Source organism: Desmodus rotundus, chromosome 6 (assembly GCF_022682495.2).
Source record: "Desmodus rotundus isolate HL8 chromosome 6, HLdesRot8A.1, whole genome shotgun sequence".
Classification (NCBI taxonomy): Eukaryota; Metazoa; Chordata; class Mammalia; order Chiroptera; family Phyllostomidae; genus Desmodus; species Desmodus rotundus.
The window spans coordinates 128,754,280-128,775,942 of NC_071392.1; the positions used below are offsets into that span (position 1 = coordinate 128,754,280).

At 39.8% G+C, this 21,663-nt stretch overlaps 1 protein-coding gene and 1 pseudogene across 1 annotated transcript in view; one reads left to right on the plus strand and one right to left on the minus strand.

Moving 5' to 3' along the window:
* Positions 1-21,663, plus strand: part of MACROD2 (mono-ADP ribosylhydrolase 2) — a 2,068,729-nt gene that overhangs the window by 2,023,628 nt on the left and 23,438 nt on the right. The window lies entirely within an intron of this gene.
* Positions 509-20,625, minus strand: LOC128781198 (40S small subunit processome assembly factor 1-like; annotated as a pseudogene).

Genomic DNA, 21,663 nt, shown 5'->3' on the forward strand with positions numbered 1-21,663 from the left:
CTGCCCGGTTCTCCACCACTCTGAGTCTGGCCCTCTTGGTTTATCTGTGCAAGACTGTAGGGCTGCAGGGTCTGCTAGTGGTCAGACTGCCTGCCCCTTCCGTCCCACACTCCGCCAGTCTTGGTCCCACCAAGGCCACGCGAGTCCTCTCCACCCTGGTGCCCGTCTCTGCCCCTCCTACCGGTCTGGATGTATGTTTCTTTTTTACCTACTTGGTGTTGCACTTTCTCTCCGTTGGATATTCTGTCAGTTCTGGTTGTGCGAGGAGGCTAGTGTGTCTACCCATGCCGCCATCTTGGTTCTCGTCCTAATAGGTTTACTTTTTATTCACACTGTGTGTGATTGGACCAACATGGTTATCACCATCAAACAGACTTCAGCAACCAGAGTTCTATTACTTCTATTTGATTTTTCTCCCTAAAAAAGCAGTTTATGAAATAAGAAATAAATAAGAACAGTCTGGAAGTCTTGCACAGGTCCCATTCCTCTCTTTTGTTCAGAAAGCATTTCATTTAGCATCTTGGGAAGAATTTATTTTCTTGATATCAACTTGGCTCAGAATAAATGTCCCATTTTTCAATTTTCCAACCTGTCTAATCCATCTACTTGACAAAATACTGGGAGCTGATTTCTTCTTTTTGGATTTCCTTTCTTCTTCTTTTTCTTGAAAATATCAGTGTCCTAGGCCATCCACTTTTCATCTTCCTTTGTTGCCGTTATCTTTTGATCTGCTGCTGGGACGCTGAGCACCCAGCATCACCATGAGTTCCCACCCCAGGACTCATTCCTCTCCTTTTCCATAACCTGTGATTCCAAACCTGTGCACCTCCAGCCACGCCTTTTCTTAGTTAAATTCTTGTGTATTCACATCTTCCTCAAGTATACTAGTTTTGGTCTTTGTGTTCTCATCTTAATCCAGCTCCTGTCTTCTTTTCTTATTTCTGCTGTGGAATTCCACAACTGCTACTCACTTCCTGCTGTTCTTCAGGGGAGAGAGATACTGCAGTAGGAGGGGCACCAGTGAGATCACAGCAGGGGCACACTGCAGCTGTTCTCCGAGCCTCTGAGAAGCTGAGAAGTTCAAAGTGCTCTTCCTCTGGCCAATTACAAGAGAACCAAGTTGGGGAGCTGGTTCTGCCCCCAATGCTGCTAGAGTCCCCACATTGCTTCTTTTTTTCACTTTTTTTTTCTGATCACTTTCTGTTCTGCTTTATTTTCTGTCTCTCCAAAGATGTAGAGGTTCTGGATCACAGTGTCCAGAAGCTGAGAAGAGGGAGATGAGGAGGAACCCAGGCCCTGCTCCCAAGCCACTGTGGGATAGGTCTTTGCAGGACAACCCAGTGCCCACTGGGATGCTGGTACCCCCACTTCCAACTCTGACTCCTGGATCTTATTTTATTCCTGATATTTTCCATGAACTCCAGATTTACCTCCTTACAGTTTATTGTCTCACCACAGCTGAGGTGATCTTCTTACAAAATAAGAATAAAAAGCCTCACTTCTCAAAATTCTTCAATGATTCCCAGTGTAATCCCAGCTCATGTGATATTGACTCACTGCCCCTTCCCCCCAGGTTTTTTTCTCTTATGTCAGTTTCTCTTCATTCACTCATGTCCTTTTTTTTCCCCCAAACATGTAAGTGCGCCCTTGCTTCAGGCCACTCATAATTACTGCCCTTTTATTTGAAATGCTCACTCCCATACACATTTAAATAGAAGTACCTCAATTTCAAGGACTTTTTCTGTTTTGTAGCTGCCAAATCAACAAGTAGAACAGTGTCTGAAAATTAGTTGGTGCACAATATGATGATTATTGAATGATTTAATGAACTATGCTCACTAGAAATCAATTTTTGATGGTGTTGTATGTAAAGAATATTGTGGTGTGATGTGATATTTGCAAAACTGGTTGAATTTCTAGAACTAAGATAATACTGCTGAGGTACTGAATCACTGCACTAGAATACAATTCAAACTCTTTGCCTCTGTCAGTCTCTCCAGCAGCATCTTACTCCTTTCCCTGAACAAGCCCAGTTCATCTGAGCCTTTGGTCCATTTTGTTGGATGTGCCTTCTGGGGGGAAGCATCTGTTCATGTATCTTTACATGAGTGACTCCTCACTCAAGGCTCATTTTGAAGCTGCCTTCTTGATGAAACCTTCCCCAGTCATTCAAACTAAATAACTCCCCTTAGTTATGTGTCTATTGTCTCTATCACACCAGATTCTTTTATTTTTTTCTCAAGGCATGTTTCCAGATAGCAAACACCTGTTATTTCCACCACTATATTGCCAGAGGTTCACCTCACATGACACATAGTGGGCACTCACAAAATTTTGGGCGGATGAGTGAATATCATTACTCTAGCTGCCAAGGTTGTAAGATCTGTGTCCCCCAGACAGCACTGGCTAAATGGTGCTGAAATTGTATATCTGTGAGTCTGTCTTCCACAGAATCTGTGAGAACCTCTGCAACAGGTAAAATGTTTAATTCTCAGTTACTTCCCAGCCATTTCCCACAGCTCCTGGCACTTAGTGGTACTCCACAGATGTTACATGGATGTAACATGAAGCAGCAGAAAGGCTATACAAATTTTTCATCAAGTTTATTTCATTTGAAAGATAGAGCATACAAATCACAGAGAGTAAAATATTGCCAAGTAAATATTACGAGATAGTCAAGGGAGGCCACATGAGAAGAATACACAAAAGAGTTAAAACGTGGAAAAATTAAGTGCTTGGAATTAGCTCTCATAGGAAAAAGAAATGCAACAATGAGATCATCAATTCAGGTACTCATTTCAGAGTAATGCCAAGCTTCTGGTGTCATAAATTTACATGGTCTTTTTTTTTTCTAGGCTAAAATATATTGTTATTGCTGTGCTATATTTAATGGTTCCTGTAAGTCATCTTTTTGATTAGCCAAGCACACTCCTTTCAGGAGCTATTCTAAACTTTCCCCATTCTCTCTCTTTTTTTCTAAACATTCTCTCCTCACAGATGGTCCTATCTTTCACTTTTCTGAGAAAATCAAGATCACTGAAGAGTAAATCCCTTAACCTTCTATCTTCTCTACCAAAAATATCTTTGGCATAACACATGCTTCTCTTCATTCTCTTCTGTCTCTGCATAATAGCTATATTTTTCCTTTCAAAAAATTATCCTTAATGGGACAGTGGCAATAAGGGTTTTCAGGAACTGCTATAAAGGACACGTAGACAAAACCAAGGGGGAGGGTGCAGATGGGGGAGGGAGGTGGGTTTGACTGGAGTGGGGTAGAGGGATGAGGAGAAAATGCAGACAACTGTAACTGAACAACAATAAAATAATTTAAAAAATAAAAATTAACCTTAACATTGCATCATGGTCCCTTATCCTTTTTTTGTGTGTGTCAAATAATGCCTTGTCTCCTCCATTATTTCCAATTTACCAGCATTACATATAGCTTTCTTTCTAGTAGTTCCTTCCCTTTGGTATTCCAAAATACACAGGTCTTCCCTTTCTTAGAAAAACAGTGGTGTCATTGTTGCCCACTTCTCCACATCAAGCCCATATTATTCTTCATGGCTAGGTGTCTTATAAGAATGACATATTATCTCTCTTCTTCTACAGTATAGTCCATCCATTATAACAAAGTTCTACTCATGCTTTAGGTCTTGGCTCTGTTCACATGGGACCCCCATGCTACAAACATGAATACCAAACATGGCTTTCTACATTTCACCTTTGGGGGTCCTTTTCCCAATGTTGACTCTGCCTGGCTGTTATGCAGCATTTGTTGTATAAGCTTCCTTTGACTTTGTTTCTTTTTTAAAGATTTTATTTATTTATTTTTAGAGAGGGGGGAAGGAGAGAGAAAGAGAGGGAAAGAAACATCAATGTGTGGTTGGTTCTTACACGTCCCCAGTTGGGGACCTGGCCCGCAACACAGTCATGTGCCCTGACTGGGAATCGATCTGGCAATCTCTTGGTTCACAAGCTGGCACTCAATCCACTGAGCCATAGAAGCCAGGGCTCTTCCCTTGACTTTGAAGTATGATGCATGCACCTGATTTTACTTTGACACCATCTCTGAATTATTTTTATTTTCTAATTGTGGACAACATCCCAAGGCCTTCTACTCTTTTTTATTGAAAAAGTTTTCCTTGAGAGTTTGTTCATTTTTATGGCTTAAGTAAAACAATAAATCAATTTCCAAAATTACTGAGTACATTCTAAGGGCCAGACAATGTTTGGGCATCATGTATCAAATATTTGAATGATTAATTGAAATAGGGCACTGGACTAGTTGGCTAACCATGAGTCAAATGTAAACATGGTTTTACAGGGATGCAAAGAGAAACAAAATTCAAAAATGTTTAAAAAGAACAAACTTACTTAGAAAAGTAGGCTACAAAAGAGTAGGAAGAAGTAAATGAAGATAGAATGGACAACAAGCCAGGATTTCATCTGAGTAGTCATCCTGGTGGAAGTGATGTCTAAGTGTGTAGAGTTAGCTAGTTTCAGGTGGGGGTGGGTGAATGTTGCAGGGGAAGGGGGCAGCAGGTGCAAAGGTCTACAGGAAAAGACAATATGGCACACACCTACATTGGCTGGGCACTTGGTGTTTACTGACACATCAGCATGATGATTAACAATTATTTCTAAAGTTTATTTCATGTGGAGCTTCAGATACCATAAGGACAGTAAATAGAATTCCTAGCTATCTATAAGTCCAAGGTCTAAAGGAAGAAAGGCCAAATGAGTAATCATTGGAAGCCCACTGTGAAAGGGAAGAGCAAATCCTGGGCTGAGGCCAAGGAGAAGGTAAGCCTAGTCTTCAAACCACACGCACACTTCTTCCAATTATGATTAAAATGACCACCCTGCCAGGTAGACATAGTACTGTCAATCATGCATATTATGGCATTTTCTAATATATCTCTTCTACAAGTGCCACCTATGTTAATCTGAGTAGTTGAACTACAGAAACAAATAGCGTCCAAATCTCAATAACTTGAGAAAAGTATATTTATTACTTATTTCATATTCCTATGTGGTTCTGAGGTGGGAGAAAGCTTATCCACACAGTCATTCAGTAAGCCAGGAAAATTTGTTCTTATATGTCTTATAATTACATTTCTTAGGGCTTTGGTATCTGAAATGTGATTCTTTGCTCAGCAGCATCAGCAGCACCTGGTAATTTGTTAAAAATTCAAATCCTTGGGCTCACCATAGACCACCTGAAGCAGACAGAGTCTGTGACTCTGGGACCTGGGAATATGTGTTCAGTGAGCTGTCTTTGTGATTATCAAGTTTGAGAACTACTGCCAAGTTCTGTCAGAGGAGAGCAGAAAGCATGGAGGACTGCACAGGAGGGTTGTTAAGGACTAGTCCCAGAAGTAGTATATATGGCCCTGCCCACAGTCCATTGGCTGCTACTCAGTCATGAGGCCCTGCCTATCTATTTAAGAAGCCGGTACATATACTCTAGCTCTATGTCCAGGAAGAAAGGAACTCCTCTCCTAACTGTTCTTCCCACTTCTTGTCTCTCCCCCTCAAATTCATTTTCCCCTCAGTAGTTAGAATAATTTTCCTAAAAGGTGCATCTGTTGTGTCACTGCCAGACTAAAATCTACATTGGCTCACAGCCTCTAAACGACACGACTTAGGATTCCAAAGACTGCAGCCTCTCTGGCCTCATGGCTTGCCAATCTCTCTTGAACTCTGAACTACAGCTGTCCTGAATTGCTACAAGAAAAACTGGCTAGTCCTCTTATGAGCCATGTGCCTTCTTCTCTGGGCCATTGTATCTGTTGCTCTTCCCATGCTCTCTTCCTCCTGGCCACTCCCATTCATCCTTCAGAGCTTAGCTGGAATATGACTTGTTCCAGAAACATCTCGCTGAAACCACTTCCTATCTCTCCTTCAGAACTGGGTTAGATGCCTTCTACTAACCCAGAATAATTCTTATCACTTTGAATTTCAATCACATAAGTCTCTAGCTACACAGGTGGCAAACACAAGGCCCACAGGCCAAATCTGGCCCTCCACCTTGTTTTATCCAGCCCAGCACCTTGTTTCTGCCTAGTGGCAGTGCTGAGCTCCTTGACCTTAGTTAAGGAGTAGTTACATTTATATAGTCCTAAAATTACATTCAGCCCTTTGAAGGCAACCATGAGGCTGATGTGGCTGGCCACCAGTGAAACGAGTTTGACACCCCTGCTCCAGCATCTTACATAATGTTGTCTCCTTGTTGCCCATAAAGATATGGTGCGTGGTAGATGCTCAGTGAATGTCTGCCAAGTAATTAATTCAAAGTTGTTTAATAGATGCTCAGTGGGTGCTTATATATGAGAATGTTAATTGTCTGTATCCTACTTTGGCTAGAATTGTTATTAAGTCCAATATTATTACTCTTTCTCTTTCTCAATTAAGTACTGCACTTAAACTATAGCCAAGACCTTCAGCTCTGAATACAAGGGGGCTGCTGCATACATCTGAGACTGGGATGAAGCAAACCCATTTCCATCACCGGAAAAGTTAACTCGAAGCCATGCTGTGGTCAGAGTCAGCCCATCTTTTCATAGGCAGTCCACATATTTTCATCCTATGTGAATTTACATAGTAAATAAAATAAGGAAGCTCTGTATTTGAAGTGTAATCAAATTACATTGTTGAGAAAACAGAAAATAAAGCTTACTGGTGCTGGTAGGACAAAGATCTCTCAGTAGCTTAATTATCAGATGAATCAGTTCCCTATTGCTGTCAATGCTTCTGCCATGACTCATTCAGATGGAGTAATTTTCAATTAAAAAATGTTAAACTCAGAGGATGTTCTCTTAAAAAGGTATGGCAACACCCTTCATAGGGATATAAAAATAAATAGCATTAGCCTCTGAAAGTTAAAATAATTCCTGTGCACAGAACATAAGCAGAAGCAATTATTTCTGCCCCTTAGGTCCCCCTTGCCTGTGCTCCTTGTTCTCTCATGATTCATTTTCAACTGGACTTTACCCAGTTATCTCTCTCTCTCTTTCTTCTTCTCCCCTCTCTTTCCCTTTTTCCTTTCTCCTCAATCTACAAGCAAGATGACTGTTCCCATTTCAAAAAATCATGCCCAACTAACAGTCATGTCAGTTGGGTTCTCCATGAAGTAGACACATAGATGGAGTTAGGAACAAAAGGTTTATTGAGGAAGATGGTATGTGAAAGTCAATAAGATTAGGCACAGTTTTTTAGGGGAAATGAAAGGATGTTGGCATCACCTGTCCAGAACCACATAACTAGTAGATGGCCAAGCCTGAAACCTGCAAATCTGGCTCCAGAATTCAGGTGCATAACCATTGTGTGTACTGCCTGTGTTTTCTCCTGCCCTGAGAGATCATGCATTTTATTGCTACTCAAATCATAGCTTTTCATAAGTATTTATTATGGGCCAAACACTTCACTAAGTTTCCTGTTATATGTATTACCTATTTGTGAGGTAGACATTACTTTCTGCCTTTTATATGTTAGAAACCTGAGTCTCAGTGTGGTTAAATAACATGTCCAGAATCATCCAGCAATTATGTAGCAAAGTCAGAATGCACACTTCAAACTCATGCTCTCAGCCCTGATTCCATATTTTTTTGTACTGTCATTGCCTTTGAGTTGGGATAGAGTTTCATTCATCTTTGTAATCACATAACCTAACAAACTGTAGACATTGAGTAAGAATTTACTGAATGAATGATGTGCTTTTCCATAATTTCTATAGAATTATAGTATAGAATTGTGGTCATAAAAAAAGAAAAGAAAAAAGAAAAATGAGTCAAAGCAACAAAAAGAATGGTGATCATTTTTTAAAAGGGTATGTTATTGAGATAATACTATTCCCATTGTTTCAGTTTTCTCTTTAAAAATATTAGCAATATCTTTTATGCTATAAATAAAATTCCTAGTAATTAATACATTAAGCACACATATTAGAAAAGGTCCTTAAAATGCAGCTTTCTCCTATAGGACACTGAGATAGGTGAGTATGATTTTAGGTCTTGCTTTTAGTTATTTGCTTGTGAAATCAGTCAATAAACAGATGATTCTCAAAGTTGCATGTCCACAGGAATCACTGGAGAAGTTTATCAAAATAGGTTGCCAGGCCCCACCAACCATAGATTCTTATTCAGTAGATTTGATTTGAAACCCAGAGATCTGCACTTTATAATAATATCCAAGTGAGTCCAGTATAGATGGTTCATGGACCACGTTTGGAAAAACTCAAGTTGATCACTGGGGCTGCCATCAGCTAATAAACCTCTCTGGGATATGTGAGAAATCTTAAAAAACACATAGCTTTTTCAAAAGGTAAAATCACTACTGAAATAAAACTTTTTGATGTCCATTATTTCCTGTAATGACTTTTAGAACAGTATGGTAAGTCCTGAGACCCATGTATGTACCAGCTTAACTTAGTTGGATCAGGGCGGACAGAACATTTCACAACTATTTAATACATTATACTGATTTTGGGGGGAAGAACTAATGACTCCTTTTTCATATTTAACATGTTTATATCATCCAAGCAGAGCTTTCTTTTTCCATTAATAGTATGTCATTGAAATTACAATGGCTTCAATTATGAGAAGTACTCATCTATTCAATATCACTGAGAAAGAAAAAATTCCAAAATGGAGTCTTCAATATAGGACAACAAAGAGCTACACACTCAAGTGAGATGAAATGAGAAATCGGGTACCGTGCCTTAATATGTGTCCTTTCAAAAGCAGATCCTGATCCAGGCCTTGTGTTCAGGTGGTTTATCTGAGAGATGTCCCCAGGAAGGACAAAGGACATTATGGGGAAATGAGGCAGGGAAGGGAAGGCAACCAATGAAGCATAACTGATACAGAGAGATCACTGGGGAGAGGTAGGGAGGGGCTGTAGGAGTTTGCTGAGACAACAGTAAACAATCGAAGAGAGGATTGCCTGAGAAGCTAGCTGAATGCCTCCAGAGCACATGGAATTACGGGCAAGAAGATTTGAAGTAAAAGGAGGGTTCTCTAATGGGTGGTCTCAGGCTGGCTCTGGCTCTCAGCTTCTTCTTCCTGGAGGATGCCTGGATGATTGTGCTGCAGCTGCCTGAGGACAGACAGTATTTTGTATGGGAAGGAACTCCTGGCACAGACTAGGACTGGTCTGGCCTAGCAGAGGGTAGCAAGTTTATTCTTTGAGTATTCTAGAGGGGATAAACTCTGAGGCAGAAGGCTGCCATTCTTCCAAAATTGTGTAGCTTTTGTATCTAATGTTGTTTTGGTTTATATACTAACCCTATAGAAATAAGATAATTAAAACTAACAGGGGAATGATAGGAGAACTCAGGTGTTAAAGAGTTTAGCCTTAATAGATAGGCCTAATAATTAAAAAGCTGTTATTCCAAAATTGTGATGATTTTGAATAGACTCTCAACCTTTGCCTCTGGAATTTTGCCTAGAGAGTGGTGGCAGGCAGCAGGACACCAACTGCTGTTCAGTAACATGATGTCATGAGCAGATTGCGGCTGTGAGCAAAGAAAGGGCTTAGTCCCACATAGGACCCTTTTAGGCACTGTGTAGGAGCTCATTAGAATTGCTGCATGGAGGTATAGGGAAGCTGGGATAGGGAAACTCCCTTTCCTCATTGGTTGAGGGTGGACTCCAAGTTAGATCCCCAGCACATTTTGAAGAGCAGTGAAGTGATTTTCAGACATCCATGTGCACAGGACCCCTGGGCTGTACCAGCTACCCAGGCACTTCTAGTGGAGAAGCAGAGAGATGCAGGCCCTGGAGCGGGGAGCTGTCAGAGTACATGGGGTACTGTGTACTGCAGCTGCAGGGAAACTCAGAGCCAGCCCCAGCATGATGGCCCAGGCACCAATAGCTGCTCCAGAAAGGTGGGAGACGTCAGTGTCTTACATTTGGCATTGATGGAAGAAGATTAAAACATATTTCCCTTAAAAAGTTGAATTACAAATTGTTGATAATCATGTAGGTCTATGTCCTGAATTCATGCCCCAGTATGGTCCATAGAAAACCCACACAGGGAATTTAATTTAAGTGATCTCTGGTTGGTAATGCTGTCTAGTGACTAACAAGTAAATGCAAATCCTTTGTCTGAACTTTGCTTTAATCCAGGTTAATAGCAATTGTAAGGCCATTGACTGTTCAATTCATCTCAAGTTCCTAGATGTTAACATGAGGAAAAAAAGTGTCCTCAAGTTAATAGAAATACAGTAGTAATAATTTAGCCACAAAATAGACACCACCTTCCTACATAAGAAAACCTTAAGAAGCACTCTTTTTTCCCCTGGATACACACACATGTGCACTTGGCATGTGTGCACCCACACACCCCATCATTATACCTCTAAAGAAGTCTCATTATAAAGGGGCACACTTATGGTATATGAGAACCTGTCTTCTTCCTTTCTCCAAGTTACAATCACACAAGTAGTCAGTATTCAACTGAAGTCAGACAAACAGCTACCAGATTAAATGCAACAGAAGCAGAAAACTAAAACTTGATAGCAGCTTTTAATATAGCTCTTCCCATTTACCCAAAGGAAACCACAGGGCAGGGGGAATGTTCCTGATTCTAACTGCATTATTTTCAACTTTCAAAAAATATTTTTACAAGCAAAAATGTCTATATAATTCTATAAAAAGAAAGAAATTAAACTCTTGTTTTTTTCTTCTTTAAAAAGTCTGGTCTTCAAGGTTTGATTTGACAATCACATAGAGACTGGTATACAACATTTTTAGAAAGCATTGTGTCCTGAGATCGATAAATCAAAATTGGATTGCCTCCTCCTCAAAAGTGAATTGTTATCTTGCTGAAGAGCTTATGTGACAAGCTCTCTGGTTTTGTAAAATACATGAACAAAAAAAGGATTAGGATTTCTCTGGCTGAAAGGAAATATTCTGGGTTTTACTTTTTTTTTTATTATTATGGGATAGTTTTCTGAATTGTCTCCTAGAACAAGAGAGTAAATGTCAAGAGATAAAGCAGGTGCAAGGCCCATTATTTAGTGACGTAAGAGCTCATTTTCTCACTGGATGCACTGTTTCCACACAGAGAATGAAGTCAGCTTGGAAACTACAGAAGTAGCTATGAGTTTGAGAAAAGAGGCAAAAAGGCAGCCAAACAGATGGCCAGGGACTTCTCAGTTATAAAAATTCTGCAACAAGGAAGAGATTCATGACTATGGGAAAGACCAGAGTATCTAAGATATCAGCAGTCAAGACAAAAGCTAAATTCAGCAGTTGGAAGTCTATCAAGCTATTAAGCAACAGGCCAGTAAGGTGCTCAGTGCAAGGAGATTCAGGAAACGTACTGAGCACCCCAGTGATGTGAGCCCCAGAGGCCAGTGTTACAGCATGAATGCAGCAAGGAACCTGAGGCCTGGCATGGCATCATCACAGACCCAACCACTGTCAGTTGACCACCCTTATTCTTGGGGACCCCCAATCCTCTGGGGCCCAAAGAAATGATGAAACCTTATGTTACTTTATTTTTAGAATCTTTTCGCTTGATGCCAGACCAAAACATCATATACTTCTATCCCTGGTGGTAAGAGTTCCAGAGTGGCATAAACTTGTTTTTTCAGATTAAAGGGGCTAGAAGTGAGGTCATCTTCAAGAGGAGAATCAAACTAAGCTTTGACTCTAAAATACTATCTGGCAGCAAAGCATGTTACAGAGCCCTGAAGACTCTATGGGAGGGGACAGCCTTGGGTGCCACCATTTCTACTGAGCCTGCTGCCACTGGCCACCAGGAGGCCCCAGGCATTGGACTGGACGGGACTGACTCTCTTCATTTGAATCAGTTTGTGCTACCTTTACCCTGCCCAAGCCATTTTAAGGATACAGAAGGCATTCAAGTCCATTGCTTTCAAATGGATTAAGGTTGACCAAGCAGACCTGTGAAAAAATGTTCTGGGCCACTTCTGAAATTCCATTCCCATTTCAGCTGCCTTCATAGGCCTCTCTCTCACCACTGTCACTTGCATTGGGTGATGTAGTACAAATAGCTCAGGAGTGAAGTAAGGACTCTTAGCGCCAACCTCATTGCTGGGGGCCTGGGACAGCCATACTATGTTTCTGGGGTTCAGTGTCCACTTCTGTGAAGGACTTTGGTTGGACTGAAATAAGGTCAAGGAACTTTTTTTTTTATTTCTTGAGGAAAGTAGTCTTATTCAGACAACAAAAGACAACAGTAACCTACAACTTAAAGGGGGAAGAAAGTCCCTAGACAGAGAGGTTTGGTAAATATAAAATCAACTTCTCACAGGTAACTTAGAATTCTCTTTAGTAAAAAGCTTCTGGATGAGTTGAATGTTTAGTGATGTGGCCTAGTCAGTCTTGTGTGTGTGTGTGTGTGTGTGTGTGTGCGCACGTGTACTTGTTCTGGTAGTAATAAACCCTCTGAAGGCAGAGAAATGATTAACTCCACAGAAGTTCAAAGATTAAGATAGTGGTATCTATAATAGGGCTTTGTGAAGAAAAGCTGAATGGAAATGAACTTTAATTTAACACCAGAAGTGTTTGAAAACTTTTCCTAGTAGGAAAAATTCTATCACTTTTCTATGAAACTAAATGAATTGGTGTTGAGGGACCAAGACCAGAAATGGAATAGCTTAGCAGAGCTTAACACACTTACTTCAGAATAAGTTCAGAGCCCACTGATAGCTGACCTCTGGTGCTTCTATAAATCTGCTTGTTATTTCTTGGATGCAGCTTTCTCCCTGGGTATAAATTTCTAGCACTTTTGTCGTGGACAAATATGATGCACTAGATTTTATTAAATGTTCAGAATAAATTGTGCTTTTTAAGGAAAACATAACATGCAAAGAGGGAAAACCTAGTGGAAATAATTAAGGAATCTATTATTAAGAATGTATAGGATTAAATTGTTCTTTGATTAAAGAACTATATACAAAATCATGCAGGATTTCAATCCAAGCAGTCAAAAGTACATTATTTCAGGAGTTTTAAGACTATGATCAAGTTGCTGAGAATCCAGCTTTGGTTATTTCTAGCAGTAAGTTTCTTCCTTATGAAAGATTCCACATAAAGAACCATTGAAAAGCCCAAAGCTGCCCCACTGTGGCTCCTTACATAGTTAAAACCCTATTAGAGTGAAAGAATCAAGAGACCCCTATGGAAAAAAAAATACATATCTCTGTGTTCACTGGGACCCTGCTGTGTACAGATTTATCTGGTTGCTGTAGAGAGACAAAAGCCACAAAGGGTGTGTGATGGTGTGTGGGGGGATTTGAGAGACACCCAATTTGTATTGTTCCTGCTGAAAAGGCTGTGATCTGAGACCAGCTCTGGCAGCACCCAGCTGAGAAGGGCCTCCTTGTAGTCTTCATCCCTGCCAGGCCCTGGAGGAGATGGGGAATGCATAATGAGGTTGAATGAGAATTAGATGCTTAATTGGGGCATAGAAAAGGAAAAGAAAAAGTCAGACATGTGGAATGTGATCAGAAGCCTGCTCAGTTAAGCCTAACGTGACAACACCTGAGAAGGCTTCAGTGGCTGTGATCATATACAGAAGGGCTGGAACTGCCTTTTAGATTTCTGTGGGAGCAGTACAACCAGAAAGGAAGGATCAAGGAGGAGGAAAAGGGCCCAAGGAAGTCAGGTTGAAGACACTAAACTGGGCCCTCCACATGTTTTATACACAGAAGATATATATCTACCTGTCCAAATACTTGGTATAAGTGCAGAACAGTTGAAACTGACTCTGTCACCCAGCTCCATCTTACATATCATCTCCTTTTCCTACAAAATTTTTCTTTACCTGCTTTGGAAAAGGTGAATCACTGTGTCCTTTGTGCCTCCACAGTTCCTGGTTCATACCATGGCCCTTGTCACTTGGCTTGCATGTGGTTAGTGCTCTCTCTCTCACACACATACACACATGCACATACACAGACACTAGCTTTCAAACTCCATGAAGGCAGCAATATGCTTCATTTGTTTTGTATGCAATCACACACCATTCTCAGAGTGACTACATGGAGGCTCGTTATCTGGTTAAACATAAAAGAAGAATTGATGTATATTGGGATCCATGCCCAGTCCCAGCTACCACCACTGCCTTTCATTTCCTACTAAGGAAGCTTCTGATGGCAATTAGGGTAAAATATTCCCAATTAATACATGAAAATGGGTGTTGCCGTGGAAAGGATGTTTTGTATAAACTTAAAAATTTTCCACCAGTACAATTCTGTCAGCTTAATCATTCATTATTTGACTTTGGAGAGGAAGCTATGGGCATATGTGTATAGTGTTTGTCAAAGTTATAAAGAGAGGTAGAATAATCAAGTAGCAACTTGAGCATTGGATTTTTTTGGGGGGGGAATGGATTAGATGAGGGACAGATGTTTTACAACATGAATTAAATGTAAATCAACTGTGTCAGTCTGCTCAGGCTGGCATAACAAAATGTAGTAGAGTAGGTGGCTTAAACAATGGAAATTTATTGTCTTACAGTTCCAGAAGCTGGGAAGTCCAAGATCAAGGTGCGGGCCAATTTGGTTTCTGGTGGGGACTCTCTTCCTTGCCTGTACATGACCTCCTCACTGTGTTCTCACATAGCAGAAGGAGAGAGATCTCTCTTTTCTTCTCTTCCTATGAGGCCACAGACATATCAGATTAGAGCCTCATCATTACGACCTCCATGAACCTAATTGAACCTAATCACCTCCATGAAAACCCTATCATTATGTGGCCTGAATATAATTACATTGGGGTTTAGGGCTTCAACATATGAATTTTGGGAGGACACAAACATTCAATCTATAACATGAAGTCTGATCAGAACTATTTTTGATAGATTTACCTGAAACTAGCTGCTGACAAAAGGCCAGGGGTGTGTAATGCCCATAGGAAATACCCAGTTACTCAAATCAAAGGAGTTTAAGCACCTGGTCTTGACTTTAAGATGCTGGTGTGAAGTCAGATTTCAAATCTTGCTCTCCTCCAGGAACAACAATATGAAAACAAACAAGTAAAACAAGAAATGAAGAATAAAAACCAGTAACTAGACAAAAGAACGGGCTGGTAGCTAGCAAAAAGAAAGATACACTTCCAGAAATACAGAAGGCATGAGCCTGGTGTTGCCCCAACCTACCTCCTAACACCACCAGGCTCAGAAATAATCCTGAATAAGATTTTATTAATACTAGCTACCATTTACCTGCCGAACTGGGAGAGGAGCAGCCAGGGGAGTTTCCGCAAGTACATGAAGTTAGGCATGAACACCTTTTATTCTACCTTCCCCAAAGAGGCAGGAAAATCCTCTGTAGTTCACCATTTTTCTATCTCCTGCTGGGAGGAAAATGGGAGAGCAAAAGGCAGATCAATAACAAGTGCCTAGAACTATTTACCCCTAGCAAAACACAGGCATTTCACCAAATAGAAAACAAAAGAGAAAATAAATAAGGCAAGATCTTTGGAGTGAGCAAGAAGCAAGTGAGGAAGTGTTCGAAAGTGGAGCCTCCATGAAGAATGAGCCCTGTTTCCTTTCTGAAGAATATATATGGGGTTTGCAGAGGGTTTATTATCATCTTTTGATTTGGGAGGCTGAAAGAGAAACAGCAAAAGAGAATGGGGAATTCCCCAGGCTGACTTTCTTGGTCTTGGAAAGAAAGTTCTAAGTCTCTTCATGAGTTGAAAAAACTATCCAAACCCCACTGATAGCCTTCCACTGTGACAGGCAATAATGCAGACAAAGTGGTGTGAACCAGGGCTGGGCATGGGGCATGCCTGGTGAGAAATTTACCACAATTAATGTAGTTAATACTCTGGCCACATTACCCCTCCCAAACAAAACTCCGAAAAGAAAACAATTTCTCTAGATAGGGCCTGGAGGACCAACATACCACACATACTGTGAAGAGTCACTTGCTAACATGTGCCATGCAGCAACATGGAAGCCATAAGACAGAGACAGAGAGAGAGCACGGGAAGGAAGGAGGCATGCAAACAGCAAAGGAAGGGTGGAGAATTTATTATGGAAGAAAACATAATCTGAGAAAAATATTTAAATCCTCTACGATTACTGTAGAAAAATTGTAAAGAACATTAAAGAGCTTAAAGATAAGGTGATAAAATGGCATAGTTGGTTCATATTGGTAAGAACCAAAAAGATCAAAAAGATAAATTTTTAATCATTAGAGATACAAATTAACTAAAAACAGCAAAGACCACATTTACTGGGAGAAAAAAGGCTTGAGATTATCACAGTGAAAAAGAACACAGAAACTCTAAAACAATTAGAGGAAATGTAATTTATATGGAAGAGAGAACAAATGAACTGTCCTATGTGGGGAGAATTGGTGGTCCTGAAATTTAGAAATCACATATAGAAAGGAAAATTCCCTAAGATGAAAGGAAAATTTAATTGTTCCAAAAATCAATAGCTAAGTCTCACCCTGAGAATACATCTTTAATAAGCTAATATATTTGGAAAAGGAAGGAATTATATAGCTATCTTGGCACCTGGAAGCCATTTTAAAAAATATCTGTAGAAACACTTCGCTTCTTCAAACTACCAAAAACAACTAAGTGCCAGAAAATCAAACCACATGGAATTCCAACAACCAAGGAGTTAAAGAAACATTCACCCAGACTGGTAGGAGGAGCAGAGACAGGCAGCTGGGGTGGAGAGGATGTGCCACAAGGCAGCAGACAGCATGGGTGAGGAGGGGCCTGGGGGACTGGGTGGTCCAACGTTCATGTGAGGATAGCTGGGAAGAACAACTAGGGAGCAAGACAGACCCTGAAACCCAGGGTTTCAGCGTGGAAAACTAAAGATTCGAAACCTCTGGCTGTAAAATTCTGTGGGGGTTGTGAAGGCAAGAAAAACTCCCAAACAGGAGAATCCATTAGAGAGTATCACGAGGTCCTAGAACATACATAAAACCACTCACCTGGGAATCAGCACCAGAAAGGGCACAATCCACTTGTGAGAAGCAAGGGAAGTGGCAGAAAGTGGGGAGAGAGCCCAGCAAGCAGCATTGTTCCCTCTCTGACCCCTCCCCCACCACAGACACTGCCACAATGCAACATATGGGGTTGTCCCGCCGTAGTGAGTACATTTACAATGTAACAGGAATGCAGAAACAAAGAAATACAGCACAAATGAAAGAAAAGATCAAAACTCCAAGGAAAAGAACTAAGTGAAGAGAAGATAGCCAATCAATCAGATGCAGAGTTCAAAACACTGGTAATCAGGATGTTCACAGAAATGATTGAGTTCTGTCACAAAATGAAGGAAGAAATGAAAGCTATGCAAAGTAAAATAAAGGAAAATATACAGGGAACCAACAGTGAAGGGAAGGAAACTGGGACTCAGTGATTTGGAACAGAAGGAAGAAATAAACATCCAACCCGAACAACATGAAGAAACAAGAATTCAAAAAATGAGGAGAGGTGAGGAACCTCTGGGACAACTTTAAACTCTCCAACATCTGAATTACAGGGGTGCCAGAAGGAGAAGAGGAGGAGCAATAAATTGAAAACTTATTTGAACAAATAATGAAGGAAAACTGCCCCAATCTGGCAAAGGAAACATACTTTCAGGAAGCCCAGGAAGCTCAGAGAGTCCCAAAGAAGTTGGACCCAAAGAGGAACACACCAAAGCATATTGTAATTACATTAGCCAAGATTACAGATAGGGAGAGAATCTTAAAAACAGTAAGAGAAAAGGAGAGAGTTACCTACAAAGGAGTTCCCATTAGACTATCAACTGATTTCTCATAAGAAACCTTATAGGCAAGAAGGGTCTGGAAAGAAGTATTTGAAGTCATGAAAGCAAGGACCTACATGCAAAATTACTCTTTCCAGCAAAGCTATCATTTAGAATGGAAGGGCAGATAAAGTGCTTCCCAGATAAGGTCAAATTAAAGGAGTTCATCATCACTAAGCCCTTATTATATGAAATGTTAAAGGGACTTATCTAAGAAATAGAAGAAGATCAAAAACTATGAACAGTAAAATGACAATAAATTCACAACTATCAACAACTAAACCTAAAAAACAAAATCAAACTAAGCAAACAACTAGAACAGGGACAGAATCACAGAAATGGAGATCCCACATAGGATCAGTGGGGAGGGGGAGGGAGAGAATGGGGGGAAAGGTTCAGGGAATAAGAAGCATAAATGGTAGGTACAAAATAGACAAGGGGAGGTTAAGAATAGTATAGGAATTGAAGAAGCTAAAGAACTTATATGTACAACCCATGGACATGAACTAAGAGGCAGGGGGAATGCTGAAGGGTGGGGGAGTGAAGGGTGGGGATGGAATAAAGGGGAGAAAAAAATTGGGAAAACTGTAATAGCATAATAAATAAAATACACTTTAAAAATATCTAAAACTTTTAGAAGGAAACATAATCAAATTTATTCAGTGTATGTTAAGGAAAATCAAGACAGATGATATTTCAGGAGAAAATAAATGTTTGCAACATATTTGACAGAGTTAATTTTCTTAATTTATGATGAATATATAAAAGTCAATAAGGAAAAAAATCAACAACTAAATAGAAAAATTGGTAAAATATCAAAATAAATGACAAAAAAGAGGAAGGAATAAAGGAAGGGAGAGAGAAGGGAATGAAAGGAGGAAGGGAGAAAGGAAAAGGAAGAACAGGAGAGGAGAGGAAGAATCTGGACAGTTACATGGCTAAAGGTAACTGAAAGTGAAAATGCCTTTGAAATGACAGGACCCTGGGTTAAAAGCATGTGATTTAATTTAAGCAGAGTGGTTAAAGAATTTAAGCTTTAGTTTTTGACCCCTCCAAAAAAATCCATTATTTGACCCTTGTAATGAAAACCACCTATTTCCAACCAAAAGCATAAAGACTGAAAGAAAAACATCTTACGAAAATTTATGTATGGACCTTGATTTTTTTAATGGAATACTTTGGACCAACTTACCTTTAGCAAATTGGAATGTTCCAAAGCCAGAAAAAGAGAAATGTGTAATGTTTTATTTTTGGTACTTATTTGTTCTTTATCTAGAATGCAAAAAGGCTAATTATGGGCAAAAAGTAATAAGAAAAAGTGTACTTCTAAACAGCAATGCTTTCTCCTTTGAGATTTAATCCTCCTAAGCCAGACCTCCATTCCATTCAGTTCTTTTTATTAAGCTTCATGCATAGTAGGGACTCAACATATATAATGGCTGGATAAATGAATGAATGAATGATTCCAGAGAGGAAAGAAATGTAATAAATTTTTAAATATTACAATGAGGTGATTCAGCTAAGTTTATGTTGGTGTGCTAAATTCTAAAGATACTCAGCAATAGATATTAAACTAGTTTCTCTCAGCCAGTAAATATTAATCAAGCATTTATTATAGTCAATCATTATCTCTCTTAACCCTCACATGTTATAAGGGATATATCATTACCTCCATCCATAAGTACAAATACTGAGACTCTGGATATAAGCAGGACTTGCCCAAGATCACATAAACAGAATCCAGAGCTTGGATTTGAAACCAGCTTTGTCCAGCTCCAGAGAGTTCAATGCATCCCCTGTCACTAGTAGTGACACTTCTGAGAAAGGTGGCCATAACTGGGCATTCCTGAGGTTCAGACTATCCTGGGTAACAGGAAAGTGAATTACAAAAACAAAACAAAGACATGTCAGTGGAGAAAAGGAACTTATAGAGGCCAGACTTGTGACTGTTCTGTGGCATTTTTTGAAGGGGAATGAGTGATAGAGTTTGTTAAATACTGCCTGATTAAATATTGACTCCCTTCACTTCAGATGAATTTTTCCAAGAGTAGGGGTTTACCCCCTGGATCCTTAGGTATTGTCATAAAACCCATGGATATGAAACCTGTATGCCACTGAAGCAGCTATATAAGTAGATAAGCCCTTGCCATTACCAAGGACTGGAATTTTCTTTTTCAGATTAACTATAATGAGTTTATGGCTTTTGCAACCACATCATTTAAAAGAGTGACTTTTAAGATAATTTTAGATAGTGTTGGTGACTTGACTGTAAAGCAGTTTGTGGAGAAATATTACAACACAGTATAACAAAACAGCAACTTCTTTTCAAGTCCTGTATTTTCAGTAACACTCTGTTCTTCCTCCATAAATTGGTCTTTGATCTCCTTTCACTTAGTTGCACTTGGATTTTATACCTAGAAAGTGAAGTTGGCAGTCTAAGGTTAGTAAGTTCCAATTGAGCTCATCTCTCTGAACAATCAGTAGTGTAAAAGGAACATAAATTGATGTCTATGCATGTGAAACAATAGCCTCTTTCCAAATGAGCTTGTAAGTTAAATGTATGTCACCAATACCCCAAACTCTGAGACGTTATCTTCCCTTTCAGTACCATTATAAAGTCAGCAGAGTTTAGTCTGTGAACAGACTTCTCATCTATGTATATTAACTTGGCATTTCTCAAAGTTTCATACATGCACCATCCGTAGGTCCTGTTTTATCTTTAAAACAATTCTGAGAGTACATTTTCATTTTTAATTGTTATTTCAATAGAGTTGTCTCCATTTTCCCTTCACCATTCCCCCCCACACCACCCATCCCTACCTCCCACCCGCAATCCTACCCACCTTTGGCTTTGTCCATGGGTCCTTTATACATGTTCCTTGATGACCCTTCCCATTTTTACCACAATTACCCCCTGCCCCATCCCCTCTGGTTACTATCAGTTCTTTATCTCAACAGAGATACTATTATATTTATTTTAATATTATAAAATATTACTACCCCAGTGTACTAGGGTTCTATTTTATGATTATATTTTGCTTGCTTGTTTGTTTTTTTAGTTAGATTCCACTTATGGGAGAGATCATATGGTATTTGTCTTTCAACTCCTGGCTTATTTCACTTAGCATAATGCTTTACAGATTCATCCATGCTTTCACAAAGGGTAGGAGCTCCTTTTTTCTTACTGCTGTGTAGTATTCCATTCTGTAAATGTACCATAATTTTTTCATCCATTCATTTATTGATGGGAACTTAGGTTGCTTCCAACACTTGGCTATTGTGCTGCTATGAACAGTGGCGTGCATAGGTTCTTTTGAATTGATGTCTCAGGATTTTTAGGGTATAATCCCAGCAGTGGAATAGTCAGGTCAAAAGGCAGTTCCATTTTTAGTTTTCAAGAAAATCCCATACTGTTTTCCACAGTGGCTGAACCAATCTGCACTTTCACCAACAGTGTACTAGGGTTCCATTTTCTCCACAACCTCACCAGCACTTGCTGTTTGTTGACTTGTTTATGATGGCCATTCTGATCGGTGTGAAGTGGTATCTCATTGTGCTTTTAATTTGTATCACTCTGATAGCTAGTGATGCTGAGCATCCTTTATATGTCTGTTGGCCCTCTGTATGTCCTCCTTGGTGAAGTGTCTGTTCAGGTCATTTGCCCCCTTTTAATTGGGTTGTTTGTCTTCCTGGAGTGGAGTTGTGTCAGTTCTTTATATATTTTGCAGATCATTTTGCATGTCCAAGGTATCATTTGCAAATATATTTTCCCATACAGTTGGTTCCTTTTTCATTTTGCTGATGTTTTCTTTAGTGGTGCAGAAACCTTTTATTTCAATGAAGTGTCATTTATTTATTCCCTATATGTCCACTGTTCTAGGGGACACATCAGTGAAAATATTGCTGCATGGA